This window comes from Falco naumanni, chromosome 8 (assembly GCF_017639655.2).
Source record: "Falco naumanni isolate bFalNau1 chromosome 8, bFalNau1.pat, whole genome shotgun sequence".
In the NCBI taxonomy this organism is placed as follows: Eukaryota; Metazoa; Chordata; class Aves; order Falconiformes; family Falconidae; genus Falco; species Falco naumanni.
In genome coordinates, this window is record NC_054061.1 from 48,224,976 (window position 1) to 48,238,924 (window position 13,949).

At 38.8% G+C, this 13,949-nt stretch overlaps 1 protein-coding gene across 5 annotated transcripts in view; it reads right to left on the minus strand.

Annotated features, from left to right (window-relative positions):
- Window positions 1-13,949, minus strand: part of ZNF385B (zinc finger protein 385B) — a 168,577-nt gene that overhangs the window by 68,806 nt on the left and 85,822 nt on the right. The gene's annotated exons all lie outside the window — the stretch shown is intronic.

Below are 13,949 nucleotides of genomic sequence, written 5' to 3' on the forward strand. Positions count from 1 at the left end.
TCCTTGGCAACACCAGATCAAATATAACTTAAAAGACTGATAAACTCTGTTTCAATGGCATTTCCCCTGCTATTATTCTTAGAATTAAACTTAAGGGGTTACTAACTAGCTGGCTGCTACAGAGCTTCATTGAAAATAACTTTTGGAAAAAAAGAGAAAAAAAAAAGTAATGGTACCTGCTTGAATTTTTTAGTAAGTTCATAAAAGAGGTCCTCAGAGCACAGGGTGAGGTCATGACATTCAGAAGATCAAAGTCCACAAATGCTGGCTCTCCTGAATTAAGGTGCACTGCTTTAGTTATTCTCAAAGTCAGGATTGATGAATAAGAACTTGAAAATTTATAAAACTATAATACATGCTATCTACCCTCTATTACAGAGGGAGGAATGAAGGCAATAGATTTCAAATTAACAGACCTGTTAGCACAGATCAACGCACTCATGATCTTACTGAACATCAACTAAACACTGGTATGTGACCAGAAACCTTATTCCGCTTTAAGGTCCAGTAGTGCACCAGCGCTGCCAGGGCTGGACCATAAATACTTTTGATGCTGTTATGCTTTCAAAGATTGCACAACATGAAGCTGGGTAACCCTACCCCTCGCTATATTCAGAGAGAGAGACCAAAACACAAAAAGCAGTATATAACAATGTTTCGGTTAAATTACACTGAGATTGGACCAAAGAAAAAATTTTTTTTTAAGAAAACATTCAAACTGACTTTTAACAAGACTTCAGCTAGTATAAGCCTTTCAGAAAAAGCCACCTTTCATGTCCCAGAGACTAATTAATATCACTTTAATATGATTTCATAAATTAACTAAACACTATACTGAAAATAAAGAGAAATAAGCAGAAGGTGAGAGCTGATTTTAAAAAACCCACATGAAAGCGTTTTTATGAAATGTGCCATGCAGCCTGCATCTACTTTCCATGACCACACTGGGAGCAGGCTGGGCAGCCCCACCACCCCTCCGTTCTCAACACTCCCCTTGAGCCAGTGCAAGGAGTCAGACCAGCTGGAAACAAAGCAGCAACAAACCAACAAAAAAAAAATTTGCTTTCCACCAGACCACTGAGCTGGTCAAGCTGAACTCGTGGTCATGAAACAAAATACCGAGATGGGGCAGCTGAAAAAAAACACCTTTGTGAGTGCTGATGCTTCTTATTCTCACCCAGATTCACTAGCCCTCATCTTTCTTGCAGTGTAGCAGACAAATTTCATGCCTGCCACGTTATGTTTCTGGTTACATCTCTCAGGATGGTATCAGTCTTAGTTGGCAACACAGCAGCGTTAACTCACATTCAGCTTGTGATACACAGCAATCCTTTCCCGCATTCGCAGAGCAGCGATTCCTGCTTATGTGTTGCATTGGTTATTACACAGCTCCTGTCTTCCTTCGTATGCTTTGGCATAATTCATTTGTCCCTTTCTTCAAAGGGAAGATCATCTATTAGTTGTTAAACTCAGTTTGTTCTTTCTTCTCTTTTAAAAACACTGTGACCCCCTCTGCTCTCCTATTGCTCTGGGACTTCACCTTCTCTTCACAAGTGGTAACAGCTCTGGTATTTCCATCCCTGCGAGTATCCTTGTGTTATATTTGTCAGAATCAGCATTTTGGAGACTATAGTTCATCAGGACAGTTTGACCTCTTCTTACAGGTTTTAGTTATTTATATTGAAGACTGTCACATTAAACAATTGATCTTTCTAATGAAAAATAACGCAAAAATGACACCATGCAACCCAAACTTCTTGGCATCCTCTGACATTCACAGAATAACAATCCACCTTTTCCTTTAGTATTCTGTAAGTATTGTATGTGCACTTACAGAAAGATTTCTTAAAGTTTGATGCTTATTTCAAGCTCATTTTATTTTCTTGTCCTACACATTCACATCACCCTTTCTTCACCATCCTTAGTAACTTAAACTACTTCCCACTTCCCACCTATACATATAGTCCTTGTGCTTGAATCCATAGTTGAGTCAAATTATCCTTGCCACACATCCTGTCCCTCCTCTGCCATGGGACAGTCTGCAGTTGTGCTGTTACTAGGGTCTCTCTAAAAGAACTTCCAAACCCTACAGTACGCTTGATTAAAGAATATCCTGGTAAGGGTATCTTAAAGAAAAAATCTGCTCAATCGTCTTCTCAAAATTATTTTCACTACTGGTTGTTTGGTGTACTACAACATAGTAGCATCATGCTGCATAACTTAAAAATCAGGCAAGATGGCTATTCTGTTACTATTTCTATTAAGAAGCAACTCCCTCTCCCTCCTAATAAATATCCTTTGCACTATCTTAAAAATGTGTAATATTTCACTCTGATCTTAAAAGCAATAATCTTAATACTTAACATTTAGTATCCTAAACGCTATTTTAAAGATTTATCTAAGCAGCATACAGGCTTCAGCCTGCCTCTTGGAACAGGCAGGCAGATGTATTTCACTTTCTAAATCCCTGGTTATATACACTAAGGTAAATAACTGAGCCTATCATTCTGAGAAGTAAGAATGAAGCAATGGACATTTCACATTTTTTTTCCTCTGTCCTGATTCCTGTTTTAAGAATGAGCTTAAATTCTCAGTCATTGGGCTTTAAATTAATGTTCAAACATTTTTCTTAATTCTCTCAAGAGTACCAGGCACATTTAACCTCACTTCATACTTAGCAATTGGTAAGACTGAAGTAAAAGAGGCTTTTCTGATTGAAAGGCAATACACATTTTATAGAAAACATATGGTATGAAATGTGGCTTTATATCTAAACTTCTCAAAACTTCACAATGCCAGATGAAACTACATAATTCAAAGGAAGGCAAAGAAAGGGTGTTTTGTTTTTGTGAGGTGGAAAGAACGGCCAAAAGGCACCAATGCTATTACAAAGACATGGCTTCCTCCCGCTCGTGATGTGTCTAGCAGCTGTAATGCCCCTGACTGCAACAGGGAAAGTAAAAACTCTGAAATGCAACCCAGATTACTGGAGAGAGAATTATTCATGTATGATTTTGAAATCACAGTTAAAGGCATTTTATAAGAGTATACAAAGAAATCTTAAGACTGTTTCTAGAGTATACCCCTGCTTTTCCCTTTTATTTGCATATATTTGCAAAATGACGGGAAGCAAGACTGCTTTTAAAAACATGAGGCCTAGAGGTATGATGCGTGATGTACAAAACTCCAGGAAATGGTCCAAACTTGGATCTGTTATCCTGGTGCAAATCTGTCATCATTCCTTTTAAGTCTGCAGAATCACTAGGATTAACAGCAGTACAAGTGTGAAATTTGGCCGATTAACTTCAGCAGGAGGAGTTCTGTGCAGAGAGAACAGCTGCCGGGTCAGGTGCTATAGCTAGCATGTCTCAACACAAAGCAGTAGTAAGAGGAGGTGCTATGGCAGCACAGTTTCGTGTTTTTGCTTTGATGCTACATGAACAGAAACTGGTACATGTTGACTAACAGTTCTTGAACTGCTGCACAGAGAAATGCAGCGAAGACATGAAATACATGAACACCAAATGGAAACAAGCAAACAATTATGATGTTACACAGACAGCAGCATTTGTAGGAGGAGGACCACAGCAAGCAAGTCACGCAGAATGACTTGCAGTCCAGGGAGAGGATCACAGCATACCCACTCCATTACCTATTAACACATACTCTGGACTACACATAGCAGCTCTCCTATTTCTGTGCAAACATCCTGAATCATAACATCTCCTTGCATAAATAGTTGCTACAGTAGCATGCTAAATTTGGCAATAGAAGGTTGCAAAGACAGGGATGAAAGACTGGCTCCTTAGTTAAGGTCAAGGCTTACACATTCCTGTGGATACAGCAGTCATGGTTTCATAGGTAAGCATGCATCCCAGCATGGATTTAAAATATGGCATGTATTTCTGCAACAGATACAGCCTTTCAGAGCAAAACTATACTCCAGAAAATACTCACTGCTGCATAACCTAAGGACTCTAACCAAAGTCCCTAATTCAGGAGCTGAAGTTCCTTAAGCAGGTGATTAAAGCTCTGAACTTGCATTTTGCAGTTGCAGTTCAGTCATCTACAGAAGGAGCCCGCATTTTTAACATGGTCACTTACAACAGACAGCATAAACAATCTCCCTCCACCTCCACTGGATGTACCTACACCCTTGGAATTTCTGTGTTGTTTTTCCAGAATTTTCAAACCATTCTCTGGAAATATTTGATATTTGAGTCTGGGTGAACCTTGTCTGTAACTACAGTATATGTCTGCCAGCACAGGAGAAGGTCAGGCAACTGAACTCACCATTAACTTACTTTTATGCACTTCGATCAGGAAGATGTATGATGACCTTAGCTGCTTCCAAATGATAAATTCCTTAGGTATTTAAAAAAATGTAGTCAGAGTAGAGAATGGAACAGGAAGAAGTCTAATAAGGTCATTTGCCACTAGTAGAATGTTTGCATTAAAAAGAAAAATACATGTAAAGTATTCTAAATCCACCCCTTAGAGATGTGATGTATTAAGGTTTTGGGTTTTTTAATTTAAGGTCCATTTCACCACAAGTTTTGCAACGACAGTTTTTATCTTACAAGTTTTTGCCAACACAGAAGTTCAGGCTTCTACAACACCTTTTTACCAGGATGCGAACTTCGAACATCTTCTATGAAACACTCCTGAAAGTTTCACACACACACACAAAAAAAAAAAAAAAAAAAGGTGTGTAAAGTGAAATTTAATGCTCCAATGTCTTTTCTATTATACAAGAACAGAAATGCATGTCACATTTTAAATGCTTTATGGAACACACATTTAAATAGAATACCATGACTGATACATCGATTTAAATAATAAAAAAAAAAGGCAGTTGCATCTTTAGACAACAATGGAGCCAGAATAGAAAACAGCCATAAACATTTTCTTCTTCCCAGATTTAACAGAATTGCTTGCAACAAATGAACTCCAGAAGAGCCATCATTCTACATGAAAAAAAAGAATAGAGGAAATATGTCTTGAACACAAACTGAGTAGTAGTCATCCTATGGTATGAGATATCACCTGCAGCACAGTATTTCATTTTTGGTATCCATGATGAAGGATAGGAAAAAATAAGATGGGAATAAGACTGCCTGAATTTGAGTCTGTAAACCTCTGTGCCTACAAGAACAGAGGTTTAGACAAGATGAGCCCTGCCCAGTAGTTCTATTTCTGTATGTGCACATTCAAACAAAACAGCTGTGACAACATGTAAATCAATCTAAGACCAACTGGTCTTTGTATGTTGGGCTAGGTATAGATTATTGATTGATCAATCAATCCATGAGGGAGTAGTACAGAGTTAAAATAAGTCTTCAGCAAAAACTACAGAAAATAAAAATGTCTGGATATTCTGTCTAAAAAGGTCTTCAAAGATGACCTCAATCATACAGCAAGAAATATGAAAAAAAGATTTAAATAGTACAAACGTTTGATGTGTTTCCAAATAATATTTGAGTTGCAAGAGCAAGGGACTGACCTGCCAGAGTAGCAATATAAGGTGAAGAAGGAAAAAGCCCAGTTCCCTCTTCTGCATAAAACCATCATGCCTAATAACCTCGCCATGTTACGGCATGAGGCAAAAAGCTCAAGGTATCAATGCATCCCTTATATGAAGCAAGGACTTATCAGTCCCTGTCTGACAAAGCTTATAGTGCTGAGCAGCAGTTACCTTTTAACTCAAGAAGGATTTACAAAACTGAAGAGACTGAGGCAAAGCAATGTAAAAGGCAAGCTCTGTGAAGTCTAGAAAAAAACAAAAAGTTAAGTATAGACACCCTAGGAACAATACAAGACAGACAGGTGAGAGGGGGGACAGGGTATTTGAAAGACTTCTGAAGCAAAGAATTCTGAAAGGTCTGAATAGAGAGAATTGAAATAAAAGGATATAACTGAGAAAAACGGGTCTGAACATCAGGGAAAGCTTCTTGACACCAAGATTATTCTGAGTGATATTTAATGTTCACAGTGGCAGCCTTTTTGAGCTGAACCAGACTGTGGAAACAATCTCCCAAGAGAATGCGGGAATCTCAACTGCACATACATTTGTATCAAGACTGAATAAAACGGTGTTGTGTGTACAAGAGAAGCAATTCCACACTGACAAGGAGAGGATTAGATGACCAGTAATGGGTACTATGATTGCAGTCATTAAAGACAAACTGCAATCAGGTATTTATAGCCAGTGTCAAACTTTACTTTTATGAAGTACAAACATAGCCTTGCTTGATTTCAAGGAGGCTATGTCTTTCAGAAATAGTTTTCAAGTTTTGGTCAAGAGATCAATAAAACAAAATTTAACAGAAGCAAACAAAAGGCACAAACATGTTACAAGCTAACATCAATGATGTCCCCAGTGTGGTATATTTTACCACGTCCATTCTACACTACAAAAGTGGGTCCTTCCTCCACAAACAAGGTTGTCAAAATATTAACGTCATAACATGGAAATATATAGAAATATCTCTATATTTCTTTGTATAAATAAATAAAAAGCTTTAGTTTAAAAAGCGAGAAGAGCACTTATTTCTGTTTGAAATTTGCATTTTTATTTTTATGGTACTTGCATGCTTTTGTATTTGAAATGCAGAGAACAATATAAACACCAACAGAATCACTCTGATAGGAATTATATACCTATTCCTGTGGACAAGTAAAGCAGAAAAACTTCTCACACTTACACTTCTGTCAAATCTGGTTGTTGACAATTGAACAATTCAGTAGTTCTCAATACAGTAGCAGTTGCAAATACTGGGAAAAGGAGGTTGCTAAGATTCCCTCTCACTCTGCAAGTGGAATTTTCCACTTTATATAAATACTATTTTTGTCAAAGCAACTTGTACAGAGTTGTGCTACCACCACACATGAAATGGAAAGTTCCACAGCTGTAATGAAACTGGGAACTTTTGTTCATGGAACACTTCTATTTTCATATGAAGGACAAACATGCATCATAGTCAAGAGCTGTGTTGCTTACCTTCGCAGTAAATACAAGATTTACAATTTTATATCTAAATAAATTGTATTTGATTTTAAATGTTTATTTTCCATAATGCATTTCCAGCAAAATTCATGATAAATAGAACAACCTGAACACAGCTGCTAGTTGCCATGTCTTCCTTTACACCTACCATAACAATTAGCTTGCATGGAAAGCACCGTGAGCTGAATCAGCAAACAGCAGAAACGGCTTTCATTTGGGGACATTAGGATTTGTGCAAGTTGCAACGAAGCAAGGAGTCTATCAAAGAATGTATACTTACTTTTTCTAGAGTGACTACAACTTTCAGCCATTATTACTAGATACATCAAAGCACTTTGATTAAAAGCTGATCACTAAATCACAGAAAGAAGGGCTAGGCAATCTCAATTCATTCAATCCATCTACATGAAATAAAACAAGAATTCTACCTTGAATCTATGGTGCCAGTTAAATTCCACACCATTTGAAATTAGTGTTTACTATAAATAGCACTCAGAACAGAGGGGGGAAAAGGAAAGGTAAGTGAAAAGCTGACAGGAGAAGAAAAAAATGATTGTTGCTAGCTCCATAGAATTTGGTGCATTTTCTGTGCACGTGTAGCTCAAAAAAAAAAAAAGAATAAATCACATATTAGAAACAGATTTTAGTGAACTGTAAAGAGGTACTCACTAGAAACTACAAAAATTGCTACTACATCTCACATTTAAAAGAAGAGTCAGCAATATAGTGTGATATTTGCAGAGTAAACTAATTATAAGCATCACGATCTTGTTCATAGTCTGGAACTTTAATTACTTCAGAGAAAATATAGAAGAAAATAATTAGATAGATTATAGTTGTAAATTATGCAGACTAATTGATGGAGTTATAACAACTACTTCAGCATTTCAAAGTTCATCCTTCAATAGCAACTAGATGCTGAGAGTTTTGTTCTGTCTAATACCAGTGAGAACAATATAGACATATGGTCCATCTTTCCCTGAAGGTCTGGAATCCCACTGCTCAAACTTTTGCTTATGCTGGAAAAGTTAGTTGCAAATTTGGCTTGCAGAAAAAAAACCAAACCAAACCAAAACAAAAAACCCCAAAACAAAACAAAAAAGTCATTGGTGATAAATCACAGAAAAAAAGAATCATATGCAACTTTCAGTTTTCAGAAGAGCTTATAGGGCTGGACTTAGGGGCAATACTAGCTTTGCTTGTAGGTTCAGCAACTTAGAGAATCGGAGATTTAACACACACAACACATAAGAAGGGAAATGCTGTCCAAAAGATTCAAGGGAAGGGAAGAGGACTGAAATAGGATATAAAATTTCACTGTAAGACAAGATACAGAATTGCGCCTGAAGGGATACTGACTTAATCAGGAACTGTTTGGCTTAAGGCCAGACTAGAGTTACCTGGTGGTCTTCAGTTCCTCCTATGACAGATATACAGTCACATTTGGCACTATTACATACATACACATTCTTCTCAGGAGTGCAAATAGGCACAGAGAAGCTTCTACTACTTATATTATAACCACTCTGCAAAAAGAAGCCTGTCAAGTCTCAAGTACTACTGTTATTCTGTCTCTCATAAGAACAAAATTCATTTTATTAAGTGACCTGGCAACTACTGTCCCATACTTACATTGACCTGTACCAATTAATCTCATCAAGCACGTCTGCCCAAGTTTATTCCACTCTCATTTAGATTCCCACCATTCTGTCTCTTTTCTTTTACTGCTTTACAGATAGTTGAATGTACCTGATAAATGAATGAGTAGGTGGCAGTTCTTTACCCTGGTGTCCACCCTCGAAAGGTTAAAAGTAAAAAATGACAGAAATCTTGACATTTGTGAATTTCCTTGTAATGACTTTCAGCTGACAGCCAAGTACATCCAAATAGTTGTCTTAGTTGCTTGCCCTGACATCACACAGCAGAACTGATAAGAATATGCAAGATTATATTTTTCCCATCTGACTGGTACCTCTGCTAGTGTGCCTATTGGTGTCAGTAGCTCTCACAGCCAAGCAGGAGACCCAGCCTTGAGCTGCCATCTCCACCCCATGCAGGGTGGCTTGCTGTACCATGAGCCTGCTCCTGTACATCTTTCCACTTTTCATCATTGTAGCTTAACACAAAATAAGTTCAAACACTGATCTGGAAGAGATCCCTTGTAGAGAGCCTACATTAGTGCTGACTACACAGACAACTTCCTGAAGTGGTCCATATTTTGAAGGGTACCTGTTTGTATAAGCTTTAAAAATATATCAGATAAAATATCAAAGACAAAAAATGCATTAGATCATTCAAACTAATCCCAAACTTTTCATGAGAAAGTTACAGAGCTGTTAACACCAAGCAACAAATATCTTGCAACAGCACTCTCCGTTGAAGCCTCCAGTTCCAGTGTTAACCACAGCAGTGGCTGCATTGCTCCCTTCAGCAGATCTGGTCTCAAACTGTACAGCAGAAGCTGTAAGCAAACAAGTGAATAATTGCTGTAAGACCTCAGCTTAAGTTTTAAGTTGTCACACAACAGGCTGGCATGTGAACAGTCAAGGACTATGTAGATTAGAGTATCAGTTTAATTAAGAGTTTTAAGAAAGTGCAATGTAACCGAGAACTTAAAGAATGTGTTATTTTATTTGAATTACATGTACGCTTTGGGTTTATCTATAAACCTTCAAAAACAAAAGACTGCTCAGAAAGCTTTTGTGTCCGAGACAAATGAAAACAATTAAGGAAATCAAACTTTCAGCAAAAGTTGGTTGTGTTTCATAGTGCAGACAGGCTAAATTACTTGATTACAACAAATGACAGAAAAATACAGAAATGTTGCCTTCATTGAGGAGGGCCACAAACAGGTGTAACTGGAGTCACGAGTAACTGAGGACCACATGAGTATCTGTCTAGTTCTCTGAAGTCTAAAACAGACACCAGATGGTATCTCGTGCTGTTGTCAGTGATTGAAGGTGTTCTGTTTTGCTGTGTTAAAAGAGGGTTTGTGTGATGCTGTCAAGTCAGACTGAAGAATAGCTGGTTGCAATCTCCATCTGCCATCTTCCTCATAGAGAAGAAAAGCCTTTGATAACTGACAGTTCAAACAATCAGGAACCCTGGATTCAAGAAATGAGGTGACACCTTTACAAAATATGGAGCACTAACACGATACATCAACTGGAGAAAGTTGCACTCACATTCAACTAATTTAAGATTCCAAAAGGTGTCCTGGTACATGCTGCATTGACAGTATGCATGCATACATATTAAAGGCAGAATTCCCACAGTACATCCAGCAGCAACAGTTCAAAGAGATTTTTCAAATATCGGACACAAATTACTTAAAATAATATAGGGTTTTTTCATTAACTCATATCTCGCTGCTTTTGGTTAAGAATGGATTTTCTCATTTAGTATGCCTCAACTACATAAGAACTCCCCTTAATTCCTATTCTCCCTACTTAAACACCGAGCATCCTTTTTTGAAATTGTTCTCCTCTCATAGCTGGTTTACAGCACCAGTCTCAGCAGCATTCAGTCTGATCTTATCAAGCCTTTTTCCTCATGAACGATTTTCAATTTTACATGTCAGTAAAATAGCCAAGCCCCTGGCACCATGGAGTTAGGATCAAAAACTGATGATAATTCCTCCCAACCCCCTTTTATTTTATCATCTATAAGAAAAGCATTGCCTTTTTTTCACATGCTTCCTCTTTCAGATCAACACTGAAGCTAGATGAGAACTTTAACCTTTATGTCCTTTAGGAGCTAACCCCACTTTTCTAAAGTGGTGTTTGTTCTCTGTTCCGTCAATAAACTAAGAAAGCTTGAGCTCCTCTCCAGGTGGCATATATTGTATACGCCAGGAGCCCTTTGCTTTTCATGCAACTCATTCCATTAGAGAAAGTAAACCAGTTTCCTGTTGAATTTTAAAACAGTACCTCATATATAGTTTATAAAAACTGCCAATTACATCAACCTTATTTCTTCTGGTATGTTTTCTGTTTTAAAATGTCACATGCAATACTTCACCCATAGGTGCAGTATCTATTACTGGCTGTAACCAACCCTGCGCTGGCACCCATTTTGTTGCTATCAACAATCACTTAAGCATTACAGATTTTTTTGGCTGACAACATCACCCACTGCGTTGTTGTTACACTTAAAGTTGCCATGGAGACAAAAGAACAGCTGATTAGCAATTTGAATGCTGGAGAAATGCTTATTCTTTAGTAATAGGATGCTACTTGCTAGTATGGAGTCTCAGGGTTCAATGGAAGTTATTATAAATAGTAACTTCTGAATCAAAGCTTCACACAAAAAAAAATAGACAAAAGACAAACAAACAAAACCACCAAAAAAAGTCTCCTCCATTTCCTCCTGCCCACCCTAGTTCTACTGGTAATAAACAGAGGTCGAGGAGTGTCTCCCTGCTGTGGCACAAGAGAACAGCAGAGCAGAAGTTGCCTCCAGTCCCGTATCCTAAAGGATACAACAGTCACTGCACCAAGATGCTTACCTTATTTTCTCTCCATGTGCCTTTAGGTTGCAAATAACCTCAAAATGGGAAAGAATAAGAAAGTTCCATACTTCATCTTCCTCAGCAACTCAGATTAAAGTGCTGCTCCATCCACAGGAACACAACACAAACTAGGGAAAAAAAATAATCAAGGAGCCTCTCCTTGATTTGTTTTCCTCTAGCCATACAGACCTACTTTTTCTCCAGCACTACACTTTCTACACAGAGTGTGTGTAGAAGCTCAGACTAACAGCTGAATCTCACCGCTCTCTGCTCATAATCCATTAACTCACATTACAGTATGACTTGCAATTGATGGGAATTGAGGGCACTCAGCCCTGGGATACTTGGCACCTTTCGGATTCCAGTCCTAGATGTTTAATTCCTTTTATCTCACCGCAGCTCCTGCTCCTGAGTGGACAGAACACATGGGTTCAAAATGAGTATCACCTAAAGATGTTTCTGTCTTAAATCCTATTGTTGGCAAGTCAGAGAATTTCTAAAGATCACTATCAACAGCAGATTATCCCTGGTTCGGTACAGTGCATCGGAGACAAAATGCAGAAAAGCAGAGTTTTGTCCTGAAAGCCAATCTGCAAGCAAAGCAAGCAGCTGTCAGGAACAGCTGAAGAATATTTTCATATGTAAGAGCCTTCCCCTCACCCTCTGCTTGACACTGCTGCCCTTCTTCCAACACCTCAGTGGCAGCAAGAGCACAAAACCTATTCCCAGGAGCTGATGCCTGATCCTTCCCCAGCAGCAGGACCAGTTTTAACCCCTCATTTTCCTGTCCCAGGAGCAGATGCTGACTCGCCTGTTACCATGAGGTGCAGGAAAATACAGTCAGGAGGAAATATTATAGCAGGACAGGAGGTGGTACGGGATAATGCACTAGAGTAGGAGGAAGAAGACTGAGATAAAGATGACTCTTCCTCCTCCTTCACCAGACCACCCTGCTGAATGACTCCTGCACACCCTTTCGAACTCACTGAATTCCCTCTGCCCTCCCTGCCTTTGCTCCCTACAGCCTTGACATCCCACTTGTGACTCCTTTTACCTCTACAGAAGCCTCTTGCAAACCCACAGCTTTCAACAATTCAGCCTCTGTGCCAAAATACATTTTGTTGACACTTCAGAAAGAATACTTCACACTGAGGATTTATGATCTTTCACTCACATTGGACAAAATCTGCTTTTGCTAAGAAGCCTTGAATTGACTTAGGAGCTCACAGGAGCAAAAATATTAAATGCTAATATATGAAAGAACAGGCAGGCTGTGACAGCGGAGGTCTGTTCTTCTAGCTTGGAAGTTTCCAGCTGAGTGAGAACATTCTATTGATAAGCTGAAATTAAACACACAGATTGATCCCGGTTTTACAAATTCTCTGATCTATAGCAAAGGTGCTTAAAGTGGAACTAATATTCTGAAAGAACACTACCTTTTTGTTCTTTTGAGCAAATACTTTTCTATTACTTGAGGGAGAAGAGGACAGACAATGATGAAAAGCTTTTATTACAGTTATCTAATTCAGCATCCCAGCACTCATATGCAATCCTAAGGTCTAAGGGACATGATACAAATGATCTCAACAACAAAGAGAAGTGAAAACATAAGATCAACCTCATCAAAGAGAGGACAAGACAATATTTTAAATAAGCTCCTTGCCCACTCAGGAGTTTCATTATTCCAACCTCAGTTTTATGTCAGCAGGTCCTGCGCTCCAGGCTTGTCCAGTCACAGAGAGATTGCACAGCTTAAGCAAGTAACCTGGGCAGATGCCCAGCAAGACAGGAACTCCTTCCAAAAAGAGTGCTGTCCCCTTATGACACCCTGTTCAGAGGCACCAAGAGCCTGTGACTGGGATGCCTGATAAAAGCACACAACCTCCCCTTGGGAAGTGCATCAGTCCGGGCCAGCAGAGGGCTGGGACTTGGGCATCACCCCACCAACACTGCAGCAGCTGCCCATTTCTGACGAGGCTGAGCCAACACGCCAGTCTCCAGCTACAGACAGAAAAATGCAGCCTGGCACATCACTTCTGACAGGTTGCCAAGCCCAATTCCACATATCTCTACAAGTAAGGTATGAAGGAAGAAGGTAAATCTGCTAACAAAATGGTGAAGTTTCTGATCCTTGTGCCCACACAGTCAAGCCCGAATGGAAGGGAAAGAAGTCCACGCACCATGAAACTAGGTAAAACTGAATGGGAAAAGGAGAACAGCTGAGTGGCAGCCTCAGCTCAGTCCCACTGGCATTTTTTTTATCAAATATATTTGGAACTGCTCCCACCTTGGGAGAGAAAAATCTTCTCTGAAACACAATTTAAAGAAACGTGTGATGGGGCAGGAAATAAAAGGCTTCAATTCAAAAGATTACATAGAAAGACCATTTTAGAGGGGGGGGGGAAACTTTTAGAAAAGATTGTTCAATGAAAA